At 37.8% G+C, this 20,398-nt stretch overlaps 1 long non-coding RNA gene across 3 annotated transcripts; it reads left to right on the top strand.

Moving 5' to 3' along the window:
* The first annotated feature begins 17,854 nt into the window (after positions 1-17,854).
* Positions 17,855-20,398, top strand: LOC143857906 (uncharacterized). 3 transcript variants are annotated; one of them, XR_013238795.1, is made up of 3 exons: positions 17,869-18,333; positions 18,643-18,783; positions 19,941-20,398. It is a non-coding gene; the product is annotated as an uncharacterized LOC143857906 (long non-coding RNA). The 3 variants fall into 3 exon arrangements; XR_013238794.1 differs by having other exon boundaries at positions 17,881-18,333; positions 18,690-18,783; XR_013238792.1 differs by having other exon boundaries at positions 17,855-18,783.

The raw sequence follows: 20,398 nt of genomic DNA, 5'->3' as shown, positions 1-20,398 counted from the left end.
ATTTGATTTACCAAAGACTAATATGACCAGAGACTAAGACTTGGAGACGCAAAGAGAGAGAAGGAAAGTGCTTAGTCATTCACGGCAAGGTCACACCAATCTTCATTTCTAAACCTGCCCGGAGATAGGTATGTAGAGGCTTTTGGTTTTATTATTTTATTTTTGTTTTGATCTTACAATCCTAAACCCTTGATTTTAGTAGGGTCTAATGTTTTGAGCTTTCCATGTTTTGTTAAAAAAGGAAAAGCATGTGCACCTTATTCTTGAGTTCGACTGCCCACCGTATAATTTCAAATTTATTTGATTTACCAAAAACTAATACGACCAGATACTAAGACTTGGAGACGCAAAGAGAGAGAAGGAAAGTGCTTAGTCATTCACGGCAAGGTCACACCAATCTTCATTTCTAAACCTGCCCGGAGATAGGTATGTAGAGGCTTTTGGTTTTATTATTTTATTTTTGTTTTGATCTTACAATCCTAAACCCTTGATTTTAGTAGGGTCTAATGTTTTGAGCTTTCCATGTTTTGTTAAAAAAGGAAAAGCATGTGCACCTTATTCTTGAGTTCGACTGCCCACCGTATAATTTCAAATTTATTTGATTTACCAAAAACTAATACGACCAGAGACTAAGACTTGGAGACGCAAAGAGAGAGAAGGAAAGTGCTTAGTCATTCACGGCAAGGTCACACCAATCTTCATTTCTAAACTTGCCCGGAGATAGGTATGTAGAGGCTTTTGGTTTTATTATTTTATTTTTGTTTTGATCTTACAATCCTAAACCCTTGATTTTAGTAGGGTCTAATGTTTTGAGCTTTCCATGTTTTGTTAAAAAAGGAAAAGGATGTGCACCTTATTCTTGAGTTCGACTGCCCACCGTATAATTTCAAATTTATTTGATTTACCAAAAACTAATACGACCAGAGACTAAGACTTGAAGACGCAAAGAGAGAGAAGGAAAGTGCTTAGTCATTTACGGCAAGGTCACACCAATCTTCATTTCTAAACCTGCCCGGAGATAGGTATGTAGAGGCTTTTGGTTTTATTATTTTATTTTTGTTTTGATCTTACAATCCTAAACCCTTGATTTTAGTAGGGTCTAATGCTTTGTCCATTTGGCATGTGAACATGACCATGTGAGGCGCCTTGTAATGGCCAACCAGATCAACCGTCTAAATTAAACACAAATCTCGTTTCTATGTTGTTAGCGCAAATGATTGAACAGGTCGGATAATTTCATCTCAAGATATATGAGTTTCCAATCACGGCTCATCAAAAAGTACAGTAAGGCCCACTCCATAGGATGATCCAAACCGTCCAGTTGTTGGGCTACAATGTAAGTATGTTGTACCCCAAAAATCATTTCAATAGGATGATCCTAACCCTCCGATTTATTGAAGTTTCCATAATGTGCAATCCCTCAATAGATCAGACGGTTAGGAGGATCTTATAGAAATGATTTTTCAGGCACCACCTATTTACGTTGTAGCCCAACAAAGGGACGGTTTGAATCATCCTACGGAGTGGGCCGTACTGTACATTTTAAAAAATACGTGTTTGAACGGTCCCACATCGTATAATTTCTCATTATCACAATACCAAAACCTAAGCAACGAGTTTTTTTTTAGGAATGCTATACCCACAGGAGCCCTTGCTAAAAATCAGGGAAAGGGCGCCCTCATTGGTCAAAACCAATTTAGGATGCGTAGAAAATCATGGTCATAACTGTAGACACCCCATTTTGACCGTGCCCTAAATCTCTCTTGTTTGAGAAAAACCCCATCAAATCAATGAGCTAGGGTCCCAAACTTTACCCTTAGCTAGGTTAGGGTTCCATCTACCTCCTCGCAAAATTTCGTCCAAATCCGAGTGCGTTTGCCTAGCGAACGAGCTAAGACGGTGCTGTAGTGTAAATGCACAAAAGGGGGGTGGATTACCCGAAAGGTGGTTGCCCAAATAAGAAAAAGAGGTCGAATTTATCACTTCATTATAAAGAGAATCCATCGGAAAAAAAAAGAAAAAGGTCCAGATCTGAGAAATTCGCCAAGAGAGTCTTCTTCCCCATTTCTTTTTCTCAAACCCTCGCTCCCATTCTTCTTCTTCTTCTCCGATCAATCCAACCAGATTCCGGCCGATCAATCCAACCAGATTCCGGCCAATCTTCGGTCGGATTCTCACCTTAATCAACTTGTTTTTTCCCTTTTGCTAGCTTCTGTTACTTTTGATTCCTTTTTCTTTCACCATTACAGCTACAAACTCTAATTCAAACCCTAGCTGAGTTCCATTTTTTCCGATCGATCTCGTTTGAGTTCCGGCTATACATCCTAACAGAGAGAGGGATTCACGGAGAGATAAAGAGGAGAAAAATCCACTGATCCCTAAAAATCCGAAACCCTAACCCATTATATCTTCTCCGGCTGACTTTTGCCGGATTCCGGCCAGTTTTTCACCCGATTTTCTTTCTTTTAAATATTATGTTTTAGCCTTTTCCCCTTTGCTCTTAGATTCAACTTTGTAAAACCTTTGATTCAACTAGAAAATCAAAGATCTGATCATCTTCTACATAGATCCGATCATCTCCTCCGATCAACTTGCCGGAGCTCCGATCAAGTTTCGGCCATGAGTTCAAGAGAGATCTGCTCAATTCGAGCGAGATTTCTATAGCTTTTGAAGATTTTGGAAAACTTTAAGCCAGCAGAACATCTTGTTATAGTAGTATCATTCTCAGTTTATATCAATCAAGCAGGCATTATCTTCATTTTTTTGTGTAAAGAGATTTCATCAGGTATGTGATCTAATTTTTTAGGTTTTGATTTTTATTTTTTTTCGATCTTCAGTGTGAAAGGGATGATAGGTTCTAATAGTAAAGGTAGCATAATTCTGTTATATGATTTAAGTTAATTTTATAATTGCTAATATATGTGAGTAATGATGTAGGTTAAGTTATATTTTAATCAAGAGGTGATTTCAATTTTGAGTAAGCACAAAAATGTTGTTTTTCGTCTAAGAATGAATTCTGTTATAATTTATTTTTAATTTATAGCTAGTGCTGTTTCAAGACCTATGGGTCTGTTGTGTAAAGTTCATTTTTTTTATGGTTGCCATTTGTTCTGTTTTGATTAGGTAATGGGTATACTTATCATTGATGGTTATGATTGTTAAGGTAGGAATAAGAACCTAGCTTAAATATAATATATCTGAGCTGTTCAAGTCATGCATAAAATTTCAGTAGATTGAATGAATTGTGTAGTACCTTTGTCTCGATTGTAAATACAGGTTTTTATTCTACTCATCATTTCGTTTTGTGGAGCACTCATTTTCTTTCAAAGAGTGATGTTAGAAATTTAGTGATTTTGTTGGAATATTATTTTTTTATGTGTATATAGTCGAGTGTTTAGTTTTTTGTTTTTTCTTTTCTTTTTTTGTGCTTTGCATCCTATTGATTTCATAAAAAGAAATGAGGTATATGATTTTTGTGTGTGAAATTCCTATAGATGTTACAATCAATATTTCATCTTCTAAGTTGAATCTAGTTTAGTCTTATCAAATGCTATTATGCACTTTTGGTCTTATCCATTGGTATGGATTTCAATATTGATATCTTTGTACTATGTGTGGGAAATAATTTTGAGTCATATCTCTATTCTCTTGTCCGTTTCTGCTATATTTGGGTTCCCATCATTACAGGGGCGATGAAGGCGCTAGCCCAAGCCCATATTTAGAGGGACATACCTTGTCATGGTAGTACCCCCTGTTTTCTTTTTTCTTCTTTAGATAAAAGTTTCTTAACTCTTTAGACACCTTTTGAACACTTGCCCTTTCTCATTATGAAGGGGCGATGAAGGAGTTATCCCAAGCCCATTTCTTAGGGAGACCTACTTGGTCCATGTAGTATCCCTCTTCCTTTTGTCTTTTATAAAGACAGCCTCAAGCCCTTAGATCATTCATTCATCGCAAGGACGATGAAGGCGCTAGCACAATCCCATTATTAGGGGACTTGCTCAGTCCGAGTAGCACTCCTCTCTCTCATATTAAAAGACTTGCCCAAGTCTTTTAGATGTATATCCCTTAAGACCTTAGGTTCCCCTATTCATTGCAAAGGCAATGAAGGATGCTATCTAGAGCATTCTTAGGAGACAGGCCGTGTCTCATTTATTTGAGTGGTTATCATCTATTTAGAGAGACAAGCTATGTCTCAACAGAAAAATCAAACCCGTTTTAGGAGACAGGCTATGTCTCTGTAGACCCCGATCCGAGAGAGAGGCGGGGGACGGGCCCTACGCGCTACGTCTCAGGATCATCCACGTGAATGGAGAGCTCTACTAAGGAACTCTCGAAAGAATGTGCCCCTCACAACATGAGTGGCGATAAATGGTGAGATACCTCTCGATTCGGGGACTAGCTGAGATTCGAGGTGTACCTTAAACAAAGAAGAGTTGCCATCCAAGGAAGTGGGCCAAGGATCCCATACTATGCTCTGTTGCAACGGATAACTAGAGATTATAAAAGAAAGGTTCGTGCCTGGTTACGAATTCGGAAGGTCTAAAGAGCATCTCATCCGCCCAAGTACAAACACCTGGTCTCTTATGCCATTTACTTAATAATTTTGAAGAGTTTTGGACGAAAGTCATATGAAATGAGAACGAATATCTCCGAGAAGACGTCTATCTAATCATGCATGTCTCGGAGATGAATAATAAGCACACATAAAAGAATTGAAAGAAGTGTCGCCTAATAATAGCTAGGTTATTAGTGTCATACCTAATTGGTGTCTGAGTTCTGGTGTGCAAACACATGCATGTTACAGCTAAAGGTATCGGATCTGTACATGAAAGTAAGAAAACACAACAAAACATACAACATAAATCAATTATAAACATAACTGGATAAAATGAATCCTAAAACTCTAATGCATTGACTCGGACCAAGATGGCCGTCCATCTCATCTGCTATACGTATCCCGGCCTCGGGAAGTATCGGAGTCAACGTAGTTCGATGACCTATTCTAAACTACTATGCCTAACCGTCTAGAACCGCTATCCTAGACTCGATCCACTAGACTCGACTGATTTTTAAAGCTTTTTATACGATTACTTAAATTCAAGTGAATTGTAATTTTTAGGACTCTCTATATGCCCTAACTAATGCAAGTTGATTAGCCTCAAACTAATGCAGGTGAGCCCTACTTCCTATGTGTAACTAGGCTGTGCATCCTAAAGAAAACCACGGGCTGACTATATGATTCCTAGTCTAGCCATCGGTTCGACTAAGTGTCTAACCGATCAACTTGAGGCCTCCTAACTCTAGGGACACTCACACGACAGGACACACCATATCAATACAAATCAGGACAGCCTCCTAACTCTAAAACACCCCAAATATCTAGGACAGATTCCTAACTCTAGGGGAAGATCTTTTTGAAAAGGTTTTGAAGAATTTTTGTATTTTTTGAAGATTTGAAATGTTTATTTTTAAAGCTTTGGCTGGACTTGGGATGTGAATCCCAAGCTGCACTACGTACCTCGTGGATGAGGATCAAGCCAACGTAGTTCGAAATTTTTTTCCTAACTACTCTCCTATGACTCAAGATTTTTGAGATTTTTGGTTTTTAGATATTTTTGATATTTTTGACACAAGAGGATAGAATCCTATCATCATAAGGGGAGGACAGGCTCCTGATATTCCGCAAAGGTTGGACAGCATCCTATGCTTTGCGGGGGAATGAACAAAATAACAACTCTGCAAGGGTTGGACAGCATCCTATACCTTGCAGGAGCGGATAGAAAAACACATGATTTGATGAGAGGTTGGATAGAATCCTAACCCCTATGATGATAGGACTGACTCCTGAAAGAAAGATTGACTCTCTAGCTAAGGACAGACTCCTATGCTAATAGAAAAAGACTGACTCCTAGTGCACAACCCTAAGAGGGGAGTGTTAATGAGACTAGGTTAGTCTCCTAAAAGAAATGGGGATAAAGAAGGGTGCTAGTGAGACTGAAAAAAAATCTCTTAGAAGAGAGAACACTATGACCAAAGAGACAAGGCCCGTCTCCAGAAGGTTTGAATTTTCCTACATGAGACGTAGCCTGTCTCCTCCACAGGATAAGACATTCGTGCTGAGACATAGCTTGCCTCCCTAAAGGGCTCTAGATAGCTCTTTCATTGCCCTTGCAATGAATGGGTTTCTAAACACTGAGTATATCAGACAAAGCAACTACTAACAAGAAACTCACATTTAAGGTTTTACACAAGACCTAAAAAATCAACCATGTCATTAAAAGGCTATGATTATTTAAGCAAATGATAATCTTATTTCATGCTTTTGTTTCAGAATTATTCCAAATAATTAGCACTTTCATGTCTCACTGATTTTTCTAGCAAAGTATTTTATAATATGAACATGTAACATATTCCATATAGCAACAATACAGCTCTAATGACCATCAACTCTTACCGAATCCTCCAAGTAGAAAAGAATTAATCCCACCATCTGTTTTTACTATAGGATTGACTCTCAAGAATCTCCAAAATTTGAATAAAACAAGAGTAATAGACTTAGAATATTTATTGTAATTGTCAGAATAAACAACAGTAGTGGCGCCACTCTATTCTAATACATGGACAACAATCATAGCCAACAGTTATGTGTCTTTGAACTAAACCAATAGGCAGCAGTTATACGCAATAATAGACAACAATTATGTGTTCACGATTTGCCAAAGAATAACTATGATTATCAACAATACCCCTAGTGCAATTAAATCATAGTTAAACAAATCACAACATCTCACAGATAATATATTTCTGCATTAATGCCTTGTGATATGACTAGAGTAAACCAAAATTGCATGAAACACCAAAATCTTTAACAAGGCTATGGTTAAAGTAGAAGTTGATAGTTAAGAGGGTAGTCACTCAGTCACCCTGAATTTGTAAACAAGATTAATGGGCCAAGAGATGCAAGACATTGGGCTGAAGCTTACGAACTTCAAGATATTAATAAGATAGGAATTCAGTAAAGCCATTGGATGCCACAAGCAACATCAGACTATAAGTTCAATCAAATGACAAAAATGAGCTCCTGTTTGAGTCAGCACCCTCACAACATAAGATTGAATAGCTGCTAATCCAATAAATTTGAATGAACCTCTACATTAATCCATACCCATTTTATTCTTAGGCCTAAAATAAGCCTACTGGGCCATAAGAATATCATTAAATCAATTTCTAGTCATCCACAGGTTGCACAAGTAATCCCAAGGTGTTAAAAATAGAGATCAATTTATGAACATTTGGTATCAAGTCCAGAATAAAAATAAAAATAAAAAATCATATAAACCTGTTGTAGCGAGAGAGAGATCCAAACAATTACAAAAGCTTCATTTTAACTCTTATCTTTAACCATTTTAGATATAATCATCAGATTTAGCATAATTCTTATAATTAGCAGAAATCCAAATTTTTAATGGAAACACATACAGTAGTGGCTAGAAGTAAGAATTTCTTAAAATTCTCTATTCAAAAGAAAATCATTTAACAGCTTTTCAGTACTAACACCAGGTAGAACATTTAACCATAAGAAACTGAGCAAATTTCTTAAACACAAAGAATTAAGTTAACTTTTCCTTAAAAAAAAATTGAATTCCATCACATTAATGAACTAAATCCAAAACATATTATCAATTATATCAGAACAAGTTCTTTGTAGCTATCTTTTGACAAAACTTAGCAAAAAGCTGAATCTGAACCAAAATCAATTTTTTTTTCTTTTTCCATTGATAAAGTTAGAGTCGATCCATAGCAAATCTTCTATCATATATAGGATTCTAGCAATTGTTCACGCACAAAAGGTACACAGACTTTCCAGATAACCAAAAGAAGGTGAATCGTTCTAAAAAAAATCACGAGGATCATGTCAGCACAGCAACTCAAATAAAATTGTCACAAACTACACACACAGACATACACAAAAAAAAAAAAAAAAAAAAAAAAACCTAAAATCAGAGCTTTTTTGTTTGATCCTTAAGCATATGAAACAAAATCTGAAATGTATGCCTTTACGAATTCTCCGGGAATGAATTCCTCAAACTCTACTATACAGTAACTCCAAATTGATGCTACGATGAAGCAGATATTCCAAATCAAAGTCTCTGATGCTCAATTTCAAAGAGAAATAGGTAGATCTGAAGTTTGGAAACGAACAATAGCCGGAGTTCTGGTGAGAATGGCCAGAGAAGAAAGCTTGGACGGTTAGGGCCTGGTGAATGAGATCGGAAAGATGTTCGAAGAACAAGACGTGATGGCGATGAAATTGATGATGAAGAGTAACACCAAAACCCTAACTCTTCCACAGAGCATGATCGGAGATTGCAGATCCGCTCGAAATGTGACCGGATTTGAGTTAGGATTTGATCGGAGAAGTGAAGATGATCGAAAAATCTGATCAGAAAAGTAAACTAGGTTCATGAGCTGTGATTTTGGGGAGGGAAAGTAGCAAATAGGACAGACATAGTAATGGAGAAGAAGAAGAAGGCTATGGTGATGGCCGGCCGGAGTATTGCCAGAGAAGATCGGAGAAGAAGGAATTTCAGTTAGGGTTTCGGCGAATTTGGGGATTTCTCTCCTCTCTCTGTGTTATTTTTTTTCTTCCCTTTTTAAATGAGAATAAATGTCTATTTATAAGGGAAAAAGAGTGTCGATATTGGCACTCCAAGTTGTGATTAGCACGCGGATTTGCGCAAAAAATTGATGGGAGCACGCCCGACTCGCGTCCTATTCGGACCTTGGTCGGCCTCCTCCAGGATAATTCACCCCCCTTTTGCGGTTTACACTACGGTCCTCTCTCGGCTTGTTCGCTAGGCAAACGCACTCGGATTTCGACAAAATTTTGCAGGGACCTTGTTGGGACCCTAAACTAGCTTAGGGTGAAGTTTGGAACCCTACCTAGTTGATTTGATGAGGTTTTTGCTCAAACACGGGAGGCTCAAGGTACGGTCAAAATGGGTTGTCTACAGTCTCATCTAGAAAAAGTTATACCCTTTAGAGACAAGCTTTGTCTCATTAGTGAGTTCACCCTTAGGAGACATGCCATGTCTCATCAGCACCTCTCTTGGAGCTCACCTCTGTGTCTAGGAGACTTGCATAGTCTCACTAACACCCTTCTTTATCTTATTTTCTTTTAGGAGACAGGCTTTGTCTCATTAGCACCTCCTTCTTAGAATCATAATTTCAGAGTCAGTCCTTAGCATTGGAATCTCTCCTTAGTTAGAGAATCAGTCCTTCAATTTTTAGAGTTAGTCCTATCATCATAGGGGTTAGATTTCTTTCCAACCTCTTATCAAATCATGTGATTTTTATCCGCTCCTGCAAGGTATAGGATGCTGTCCAACCCTTGCAGAGTTGTTATTCTGTTCATTCCCCTGCAAAGCATAAGATGTTGTCCAACCTTTGCGGGATATCAGGAGTCTATCCTACTCTTATGATGATATGAATTTGTCCTCTTGAGTCAAAAACTCTTGAAAATTCAAAAACATCTGAAAAACTAAAAATCTCAAAAATCTTGAGTCATTAAGAGTAGTTAGAAAATCTGTTCCGAACTACGTTGGCTTGATCCCTTTCAACAGGGTACGCAGTGCAGCTTAGGATTCATATCCCAAGTCCAGCCAAACCTTTCAAAATAAGCATTTTAAACCTTCAAAAAATATAAAATTCTTCAAAACCTTTTCGAAAAGATCTTCCCCTAGAGTTAGGAGTCTGTCCTAGTTGTTTAGGATGTTTTAGAGTTAGGAGGCTGTCCTGATTTGTATTGATATGGTGTGTCCTGTCGTGTGAGTGTCCCAAGAGTTTGGAGGCCTCGAGTCGATCGATTAGACATTTAGTCGAACCGATGGCTAGACTAGGAAGCATATAGTCAGCCCATGGTTTTCTTTAGGATGCACAGCCTAGTTACACATAGGGTGTAGGGCCCACCTGCATTAGCTTAAGGCTAATCAACTTGCATTAGTTAGGGCATATAAAGAGTCCTAAAAATTACAATTCACTTGAAATTAAGCAATCGTACAAAAAGCTTTAAAAAAACAGTCGAGTCTAGATCGAGTCTAGGATAGCGGTTCTAGATGGTTAGGCATCGTAGTTTAGAATAGGTCATCGAACTATGTTGACTCCGATTCTTCCCGAGGCCGGGATACGTAGAGCAGCTGGGATGGACGGCCATCTTGGTCCGAGTCAAGTCGCATTAGAGTTTTAGGATTCGTCTTGTCCAGTCATGTATAGAGTTGATTTGTGTTGTATGTTTTGCTGTGTTTTCTTACTTTCATGTACAGATCCTATACCTTTAGTTGTAGCATGCATGTGTTTACACACTAGAACTTAGACACCAATTAGATATGACACTCATAATCTAGCTATTCTTAGGCGACACTTATTTCATTTCTTTTTATGTGTGCTTATTATTCATCTCCGAGACATGCATGATTAGATAGACGTCTTCTCGGAGATATTCGTTCCCATTTCAGATGACTTTCGCCCAAAACTCTTCAAAATCAATGAATAAATGGCATAAGAGACCAGGTGCTTGCACTTGGGCGGACGGGGTGCTCTTTGGACCTTCCAAATTTGTAACCAGGCATGAACCTTTCTTTTATAATCTCTGATTATCCGTTGCAACAGAGCATAGTATGGGATCCTTGGCCCACTTCCTTGGATGGCGACTCTTCTTTGTTTAAGGTACACCTCGAATCTGGGCTAGTCCTCGAATCGAGACGTATCTCACCTTTTATCGCCACTCATGCTGTGAGGGGCACTTCTTTCGAGAGTTCCTTGGTAGAGCTCTCCATTCACGTGGATGATCCTGAGAGACTCAGCGTGGGGGCCCGTCCCCCGCCCCTCTCTCGGATCGGGGTCCACAATAACTGCCATAAAGGATTTTTTGCAGGGGCTTCTGTGAGTCTAGCATTCCTCCTTTTTTTTTTTACTTTCTAACAAATAAAGGGTATTCTTGTCTTTTTAGAATTAAAAATACTCTGCTGTGCATTCTATCAAGAGATTTCCACCTGACCTGATTTGCAAAATATAGCCAAATGACATGACTTGATTTGCAAATTAGCAAATAATGAGACTCTTCTTGCGAAAAGGTCATAGTTTGGCGACTCCTTTTAAAAAAAAAAGCCCACACTTTTTTTTTAAAGCTTAAAAGCTTGGGAGGGGTCAGGTTGAACTCGGGTCGGATCGTTTTGGGGTTGGAAAAAAGGGTTCTCTTCGGGGGGGTGTGTGGTGTTGGGGAGATTTTAATAAAGGATAGTCATATATACACTAGAGAGGGCTGGACCAGGAATGAAAAGGGGGCGAATATATCACTGCCCAAAAGTGAGATATTATATGGTGCAAGCCCTTATAGTCCCATATGTTAGAAAATGATTTGCAAATCTGTAATTTAGGATTCGAGAATACCTTATAACGAATTAACCCTTTTACTTGAGAAGACAGAAATCAACAGTAACTATTCCGCAAGAATCAATTGTAATAAAACAGAGAAATAGTTAGACCACTTATCAAGTTGAGGCACGAAGATCTTCGCTGTCCTTAAGGCAAATCTCGCCCCCACTATGACGAATCAATGGTACAGATGGGCGTCTCTGTGTATGCCTCCAGGATGCAACAACTCTTGCTCCAGGGATGCCTAAGAACTCGCTTATATGTGCTAGAAGCCTTGATCAGAAAGCTTGGGGAGAAAAGATCAGAAAACCAGAGAATAAGAAGAATTCGTCAAGAATGTCTTTCTGTTTTCTCTAAAACCGATTTTATAGAAAAGCAATCGACACGTTAGGGTGAAACGTCGCACTCCTTTAGTGTGTGAGAGACGTTTCCCAAACGGTCACTAAACCAGGATTAAGGAATCTCAAACGGTAAAAAGAGTTAAAAAAATAAACTCTTGAACCATTAAAAGAAAAGAGAAAAAATAAATAATAGAAAAAAGAAAAATCCTTGAGCCCACACGCGCGGCCGGCAGAGCCGCCCCGGGCCGGGCGGCGCGCGTGCGGTAAGATCAAAAGCCTACCTGACCCAAGTGGGCGATCCGTGCGCGTAGGATCCCCATAACCTCTTGATCATTCGCAAGGTTAAGAGAGTGAAAGTATATATATGGCCACTCTCATCCTCTCACACTTCCCATCTAGGACTAAAGTTTTCTCATGACTTTAGTCCTTTTGGAGGGAAGCCCAAGTAATTTGAATGAGAAGCCCAAAAGCATACATATAATGACTAAAAACACCCCATTGTAAGTTTGAATTACAAAAAGACTTTTTCACATAAAAAGTCAACAATCCCCCACTAATTCAAAATTACAAGAAATAAATAAATCATAAATGTAAATAGATGTGATCAAGGCAAGATGTGTTATGCATCAGTAGAGGTGCCTTTTGGACTTGAACCTTTACTTAGTGTAGGTATATCGAGTTTATCAAGTACTCGGTGAACATACGTCTTGAACCAAGCACTTTTAGTAATAAACTGAGACAACATACCACACACACAACACAGAAGGCATAAGCAAGTTCATACGGTGTCGCACTTTTCGGCCATGTGCTATGCCCTGTTTTCATGAGCGCTCTAGGGAAATTAGCCCATTCTCATAGGAAGCGGCCACACTTCCACACTCATATATGTGTATCTATCAGGAGTGCCCTGTAACTACGCACCCCACTGACAATCAGCTAGTCAGCTAGTCAGGTATAGATAACATTAAGAGTCCTACAACTCATCTTCTTTGTGTTACAGGTTGCACCCACACCATATGGATAGGCTTAGTGAACTTAATTCACATACAACTTGGTACAAAATAGATCACTCAAATAACTTGTTTTCCCATTGAACCTACTTCTTGGGATCTCCAGTCAGATAGGTTGGGTTCCTATTATAGGTGATCTAAACAGTGGGCTTCAGCTCCATTCCCCTCAATGTGCTCATGACTAAATTTTTATTTAGTCATTTTGTAAGACAATCTGATATATTATCACTTGATCTTACATAATCAATGGTTATCACTCCATTCTTCAACAAGTGTCTTATGGAGTCATGACTCCGACGAATGTGTCGGGATTTACCATTATATACATTATTACCTGCTCTTCCAATAGCAGCTTGACAATCACAGTGGATTGTAATACCCGGTACTGGTTTATTCCAAAGTGGAATATCAGACAGAAGGTTTCTAAGCCATTCGGCTTCCTCACTTGCTTTCTCTAAAGCAATGAACTCAGATCTGGCTATACACGTTTGCTTGGTAGATTTTCAAGAAACTGCTGCACTTCCTAGAGTGAAAACATATCCACTCCTAGATTTGGTCTCAAATCCAGATACCCAATTTGCATCGCTATACCCTTCTAGTACAACAGGATATTTATTGAAATGCAAACCATAGTCTATGGTTCCTTTAAGATATTTCAATACTCTAATTAGAGCTTCCCAGTGATCACTACCAGGATTACTGGTATACCTACTGAGTCTACCCACTCCATGAGCTATGTCTGGCGTAGTACAATTTATCAAATACATTAGACTCCCTATAACTCTAGAGTATTCAAGTGGATTTACTCAACTTCATTTATTCTTACATAATCTTATACTAGAATCATATGGGGTAGCCACAGGTTTACAATCAAATTGATTAAACATTCTAAGAATTTTTTCTACATAATGAGATTGAGATAGAATTATTTCTTCTGGGTTTCTTTTAATTTTGATACCCAGGATTACATCTGTCTTTCCCAGATCTTTCATATCAAAATTATTTGATAAAAAATTTTTAGTGCCTTTAATTATACTAATGTCTGTTCCGGTGATCAACATATCATCTACATACAGACAAACAATAACACCACTATCCCCACTAAATTTGCTGCATACACACTTATCTAATTCATTTATTATGAATTTATTTGATAACATCACACTATCAAACTTCTCATGCCATTGTTTTGGGGCTTGTTTCAAACCATATAGAGATTTTATAAGTTTACACACCTTTTGCTCTTGGCCTTAAATTACAAAGCCTTCAGGTTGATCCATATAAATCTCTTCATCTAATTCACCATTTAGAAATGCAGTTTTGACATCCATTTGATGGATTTCCAGGTTAAAAATTGTAGCTATGGCAATAAGGATTCTAATAGTTGTTATTCTTGTTACAGGTGAATAAGTGTCAAAGAAGTCAATTCCTTCTTTTTGCTTAAACCCATTAGCTACTAGTCTAGCTTTGTATTTATCTACAGTTCCATCAATTTTTAATTTCTTCCTAAAGATCCACTTGCAACCAATAGGTTTGCAACCAGGAGGCAGATCTGTCAAGATCCATGTCCCATTACTCAAAATAGAGTCTATTTCACTCTTGACAGCTTCTTTCCATAATGAAGAATGTGGAAGTGACATTACCTCTTTATATGTCTTTGGATCTCCTTCTAGAAGATATGCAATGAACTCTGGACCAAAGTTTTTCTCTACTCTTGCCCTTTTACTTCTTCTAAGCTCTACTGATTCCTCAGGCACTAGATGATCTTTATCTATAGATTCAGTGGGTCTTTTAAGTGTGTTCTCATTTAGACTAGTCTTATAAGGGAATATGGTTTCAAAGAATTCAGCATCTCTGGATTCTATTATGGTGTTAGGTTGCATATCAACATGATCTGACCTATAAATCAAAACCTATATGCACTACTGTTTTGTGCATATCCAATGAATGCACAATCCACAGTCTTAGGACCTAACTGAGCACTCTTAGGATCTGGAATCCTAACTTTACCTAAGAACCGCCACACCTTAAAGTATTTAAAATGAGGTTTTCTATTCTTTCATAACTCGTAAGGAGTTTTGTCAGAATCTTTAAAAGTTATTTTGTTCAGAATATAACAAGCAGAGAGAAGAGCTTCTCCCCAGAAATTTTGAGGTAATCCTAAACTTCCTAACATAGAGTTTACCATGTTCTTTTTTACGTTCAGCAACTCCATTTTGCTGTGGAGAGTATGGTGCAGTAACTTGATGTATTATGCCATGGTTTTCACAAAATTCACTAAAAGCATTAGATGAGTATTCACCACCTCTATCAGATCTTAAAATTTTGATCTTCTTTTCTAACTGATTTTCTACTTCAGTTTTATATGTAATGAATTTATCAAAAGATTCATCTTTATTTCTAATAAGATAAACAGTACAATATCTAGAGAAATCATCTATAAATGTAATAAAATATTTTTTACCTCCTCTAGTTAAAACATTGTTTAAGCCACATACATCACTGTGAATTAAACTTAATAATTCTATTTTTCGTTCTTCTACTTTGTGAAAAGGCTTCTTAGAGTACTTTGATTGCACACATACTTCACACTTATCTACTACTTGATCACTTTTAGGAATTAAACCTATGGTCATCATTTTCTTTAAAGATGCATAGTTAACATGACCTAGTCTACCATGCCATAAACAAGAAGAATCAGTAATATAAGCAGAAGAAGATCGTGAAAGATTTGATTACTGAGACAACTCAGTATATGTCCTTTACAGAGATAATTATCTCTTTTCCTTTTCTCAGTGAGATGGGTTCTAGCAGGTTCTTCCTCATTAGGTGACGGTTCAGGATCATTCAAGATATAGTCTAGGTTCAGAAAGGTTAGAAAGAATCGCATATTTTTTGCCATCTACCGAAATCCGATCCGTCAAATTTTTTCGGTCTTTCGGTTTGGGAAAGCATGATGATTAATTTTCAGAAATCGAAATCTCAAAATTACAGATCACAGATCGTGAAAGATTTGCCTTAAGATTGTTAGAAAATGATTTGCAAATCTGTAATTTAGGATTCGAGAATACCTTATAACGAATGAACCCTTTTACTTGAGAAGACAGAAATCAACAGTAACTATTCTGCAAGAATCAATTGTAATAAAACAGAGAAATAGTTAGACCACTTATCAAGTTGAGGCACGAAGGATCTTCGCTGTCCTTAAGGCAAATCTCGCCCCCACTATAACGAATCAATGGTGCAGATGGGCGTCTCGGTGTATGCCTCCAGGATACAACAACTCTTGCTCCAGGGGTGTGCACTCACGCAGCTTGGATGCCTAAGAACTCGCTTATATGTGCCAGAAGCCTTGATCAGAAAGCTTGGGGGAAAAAGATCAGAAAACCAGAGAAGAAGAAGAATCCGTCAAGGATGTCTTTCTGTTTTCTCTAAAACCGATTTTATAGAAAAGCAATCGACACGTTAGGGTGAAACGTCGCACTCCTTTAGTGTGTGAGAGACGTTTCCCAAACGGTCACTAAACCACGATTAATGAATCTCAAACGGTAAAAAGAGTTAAAACAAAATAAACTCTTGAACCAAAAATAAAAGAGAAAAAATAAATAATAGAAAAAAGAAAAATCCTTGGGCCCACACGCGCGGCTGGCCGAGCCGCGCCGGGCCGGGCGGCTCGCGTGTGGTAAGATCAAAAGCCCGCCGGACCCAAGTGGGCGTTCCGTGCGCGTAGGATCCCCATAACCTCTTGATCATTCACAAGGTTAAGAGAGTGAAAGTATATATATGGCCACTCTCATCCTCTCACACTTCCCATCTAGGACTAAAGTTTTCTCATGACTTTAGTCCTTTTGGAGGGAAGCCCAAGTAATTTGAATGAGAAGCCCAAAAGCATACATATAATGACTAAAAACACCCCATTGTAAGTTTGAATTACAAAAAGACTTTCACATAAAAAGTCAATACCATATTTTTCAAAAAGTACTGTACGGACCACACTACATGACGATCCAAAGAAGATGAAAACTCGGAAAGGTAACGAGGTGGTTTGTAACTATATAAAATGTTTTGAGCTGATGCCATGTTGGATCGAATGCTAGATGGGGGGACTATCCACATCAGTGTCAACAGCAAAAGCCCCATCTAGCTATATAATAATAGAAGATAGATACTAACCATGTATTTTCCATTGTCATTGTTTTCTTTCCAAGAAATTTTTTATTGAAAAACCTTTTCCTCTAGAAATTTGGTTTAGCATTGATTTTATATAGGGCTACAGTCTCCTTGGCACACCGAATCAAATCTTTCTGGCTCAGTCCGTATGGCTTGCAACACGCCTCGCAACTAGTGCACTCCCACTCACCATCGCCATAGAAGATAGGAATTTCACCCCACTTGCAATTGCTCCATAGATTATAGAATAATCGCCTTCCTGGATCCGCAGTAGATAGAACTCCCGCAGAGCCTAGCTATGATACCAATTGACGCCGGATGGGCGCGCGATCGACAATGACAATGACGATCCGATAAAATTATAAAAAGATAATTGTGGTGCTTAAAAGCTAACCCACGTTGGAGGGAAACTCCAAGAAAGAAGTGTAAAAACACCTTACCTTTTCTCCACAAGAAAAGAACACTTTTCCTTCAATATTTTTAATCGTCAAAAACTCCCCTTTCATTTTATTCATTACTCATATAAAAAGAAATGACATCGTAAAAAAGATAAGTTACTGTTTCTAATAAGTTGTAGGTATCACTTGCCATATTCAAATGACGTGTTTGCTGTCCTCTTGTCATGCAGCCAAGAAACTTGCTATTTCAGCACCTCCATGATGGGTAGTTGCTCGTTTGACCTGATCAATAAGAAGTTGCCTTGCTTTCTATTGATGTAATATGCTAATTAATTAGAACGTATTGACATGCATACAAAGCATGTCAATATCAGATGAAGATTTAAATTTAGCGGTGGTGTTGTTTGTGGGCCCTCTTAGGATGATCCATCCATGTCATGAGGCATGGATGTTATATACATAGGCACCTGCATGGGGGGTCATCCTTTTGCAACTCATGTTCTTTGAGGGGCCTGCCATTTTACACCTCAGCTTTTGACGGGTGGGACACACTGTTTTAGCCCTAATGTTATTGTTGAGGTGGGAACCACCATCTCTACGTAGAGATGGTTTGAGCACATCATCTAATATAATATAGCTGGATGGGGGTTTCACTGTTCACGCCCACGTGGACAGCCCCTCCATCCAAATTTAGTGCAATTTTCGGTCCAATAATCAGTTGGGGACTCCACAATAGGTTGTCGTTATCTAAAACAAACAGGGCCTGTGCCTTGATGTGTTTTTTTTTTTGTGTTTTTCGTTATTCACTTTAACTATTTTCTTTCATGGGTTATTTTTTGAGTTCCTGGAAAGAAAAAGAGCAACTGATAAGGAATTTGCATGTATTCACACAGATAATAACACAATCATTAAATTTGGATTAATTTTTCTTTTCTTTTCTTCTTGAAATTGATTGCCTCTTCATAATCTATGCCGAAGGTAAATGCTTTTCTCTACGGCAGCGATCCACCGTTCTTTGATGTGTTTTTTGTTCAACTTTATTCACTGTAATTCTTTTGTTTTTTGTTTTGATGTGTAATTCATGTGTTTTTTGTTTTTTGTTTTATGTAATTCTTTTGTTTTATGCAAACAATAAATTTATCATTTCAGCCTAGGCAAGTGATTTTGTCAGGGAAATGGTAGCTATTTGTTGATGATATAAAAATATTCATTTTTATATTATATGTGCCCCATGTATTTGTCTATATGCTGATGATGATTCCAAGTTTTTACTTTCAATTTATTCAGAAATATTAGCTCTTATACGAATGTGAAAATTGTCGAATATCTAAAAGGAGTTGATAGGGATTGAGAAGTAGGCGAGGGAGATCATGTGCTCAAGTAGGCGAGGGAGATCATGTGCTTACCTCTTGCGATGTCCTGCCTGGCGTAAGTAATTTTTCAATTTTCAGCTTTCAATTTATTGACTGCTTAATGGCATTAAAAAGGGTATACGAATTTGGGTTTCCAGGTTTGAAATCTCAAATCGATTGTTTTCCTTTATGGGAAATGTTACATTGTTTAGATCCAATATGAGTGTGTGAATGCATCTTTTCAGTTCTTTTGATTTTTAATGGGTTGACATTTTATTCCTTTTTAGCTGCATTTCTCTGATGTTTCTCTTTTCTGTTCATATGTGTGTTATCGTAGAGGCAGTTATTGTATATATGATGAGTGATGACACTGGAGATTTGAGAGAGGTATTTCAGGAATCAAAACATTTTTTTCCAGAAATAAAGGTGTTCATTATTTCAATTTATTAGAGATTTCATTTTTGCATTTTTCTTACCAACAGAGAATAATTGACCTTACAAAGGCCTTCGTCGCTATAAGAAGACAGGTGGTGTTGGATCTTGGACTAATATTTGTTAGTGTTATTCATTGATGAAAAGTCCTATATTTCTAGGCTGAGACAATGCTCATCTCCTTCATTGGCCTGGGCCTTCCTAGAACACATTTTTTCCTTGCTTATAAAAGTCCCATTCGTTTTTCTTGATTCCATCTATTTGTACAACCGCTCCTTCTTCTACATTCTGGGTGCGCGCTGGCAGCTTATTGCTGGTAAAGTAAGCTGCAGTTTTATTTTTTTAGCATCACACTGCCCATATTCTTGCACATTTAATTTTTTTCTCAAGCACAATGAACATAATATTACTCTTTTAGGTCACATTTGGCAACCATTTTCAGCAGTGATTCTGTCCTTTTGTGCTCGGGGTTTTTGTTACTTCTTTGGAGGACTTCGTTGATGTTTCTTGGAATTTTATTGAAGTTTTAATGTTTCTGTAGATGGGTTTTTTTTTTTCTCTATTTATTGTTCGGTGATTATGTTTATTGATGCTATGGTGATTGTCACTGATATTTTTATCAATGGGATTAACCATGATGTTGTTCTTCATTAATTTTACTATCTTTTCCCCTTTCAAATGATGTTGTGTTTCCCCTGTTTCGTTTTCTAAACCCTCTTCCCGTATTACTGGATCTTTTGATGTTAGTTGTTTATTCTCTGCCTTTTTTTTTCAAACCAACTTTCTGTTCATGCATGTCAGGGTGATCAATACAAGCCAGATTTCAGCCTCATATTCGGTGGCTCTTGGCTGGTGCTGTAGAGAATGTAATCAGCATACTCTATGGTCTGTACCCCAATTGTTCGAGCTAATGCCTCAGCGAAGGTTCCTTCAGAAGAGGTGTGCAATGATTTAATTCTTAGTACAGTTTAACGAGATCACTAAATGCTGTGTTGTTTTTTTATTTACCGTCTATAGGTGTGCTAAGAAAACCAAGGTGCGGAGTTGTTATGATCAGGATGCATAGTTGGATATGGCTCCATGTATCTTGTAACTTTTTTTTTATTTGCTTCTAGGTCTTAGAATTTGTACAGTTCCATTTTTTACTCGCGTGGTTTTTGGGTTTAGGTACTTTTCCCCTACTTGGTTGTACATAATTGGGGTCTTCTATTTTGTTGTTCTACTATTGAATATATTTTTCCTAGCTACAAGTTGTTTGA

This window comes from Tasmannia lanceolata, unplaced genomic scaffold (assembly GCF_043159265.1).
Source record: "Tasmannia lanceolata isolate RefF3 unplaced genomic scaffold, GAP_Taslan_0.1 ptg000025l, whole genome shotgun sequence".
NCBI lineage: Eukaryota > Viridiplantae > Streptophyta > Magnoliopsida > Canellales > Winteraceae > Tasmannia > Tasmannia lanceolata.
The sequence above is the reverse complement of the archived record's forward strand: the minus strand, read 5'-3'. Positions and strand labels throughout refer to the sequence as shown.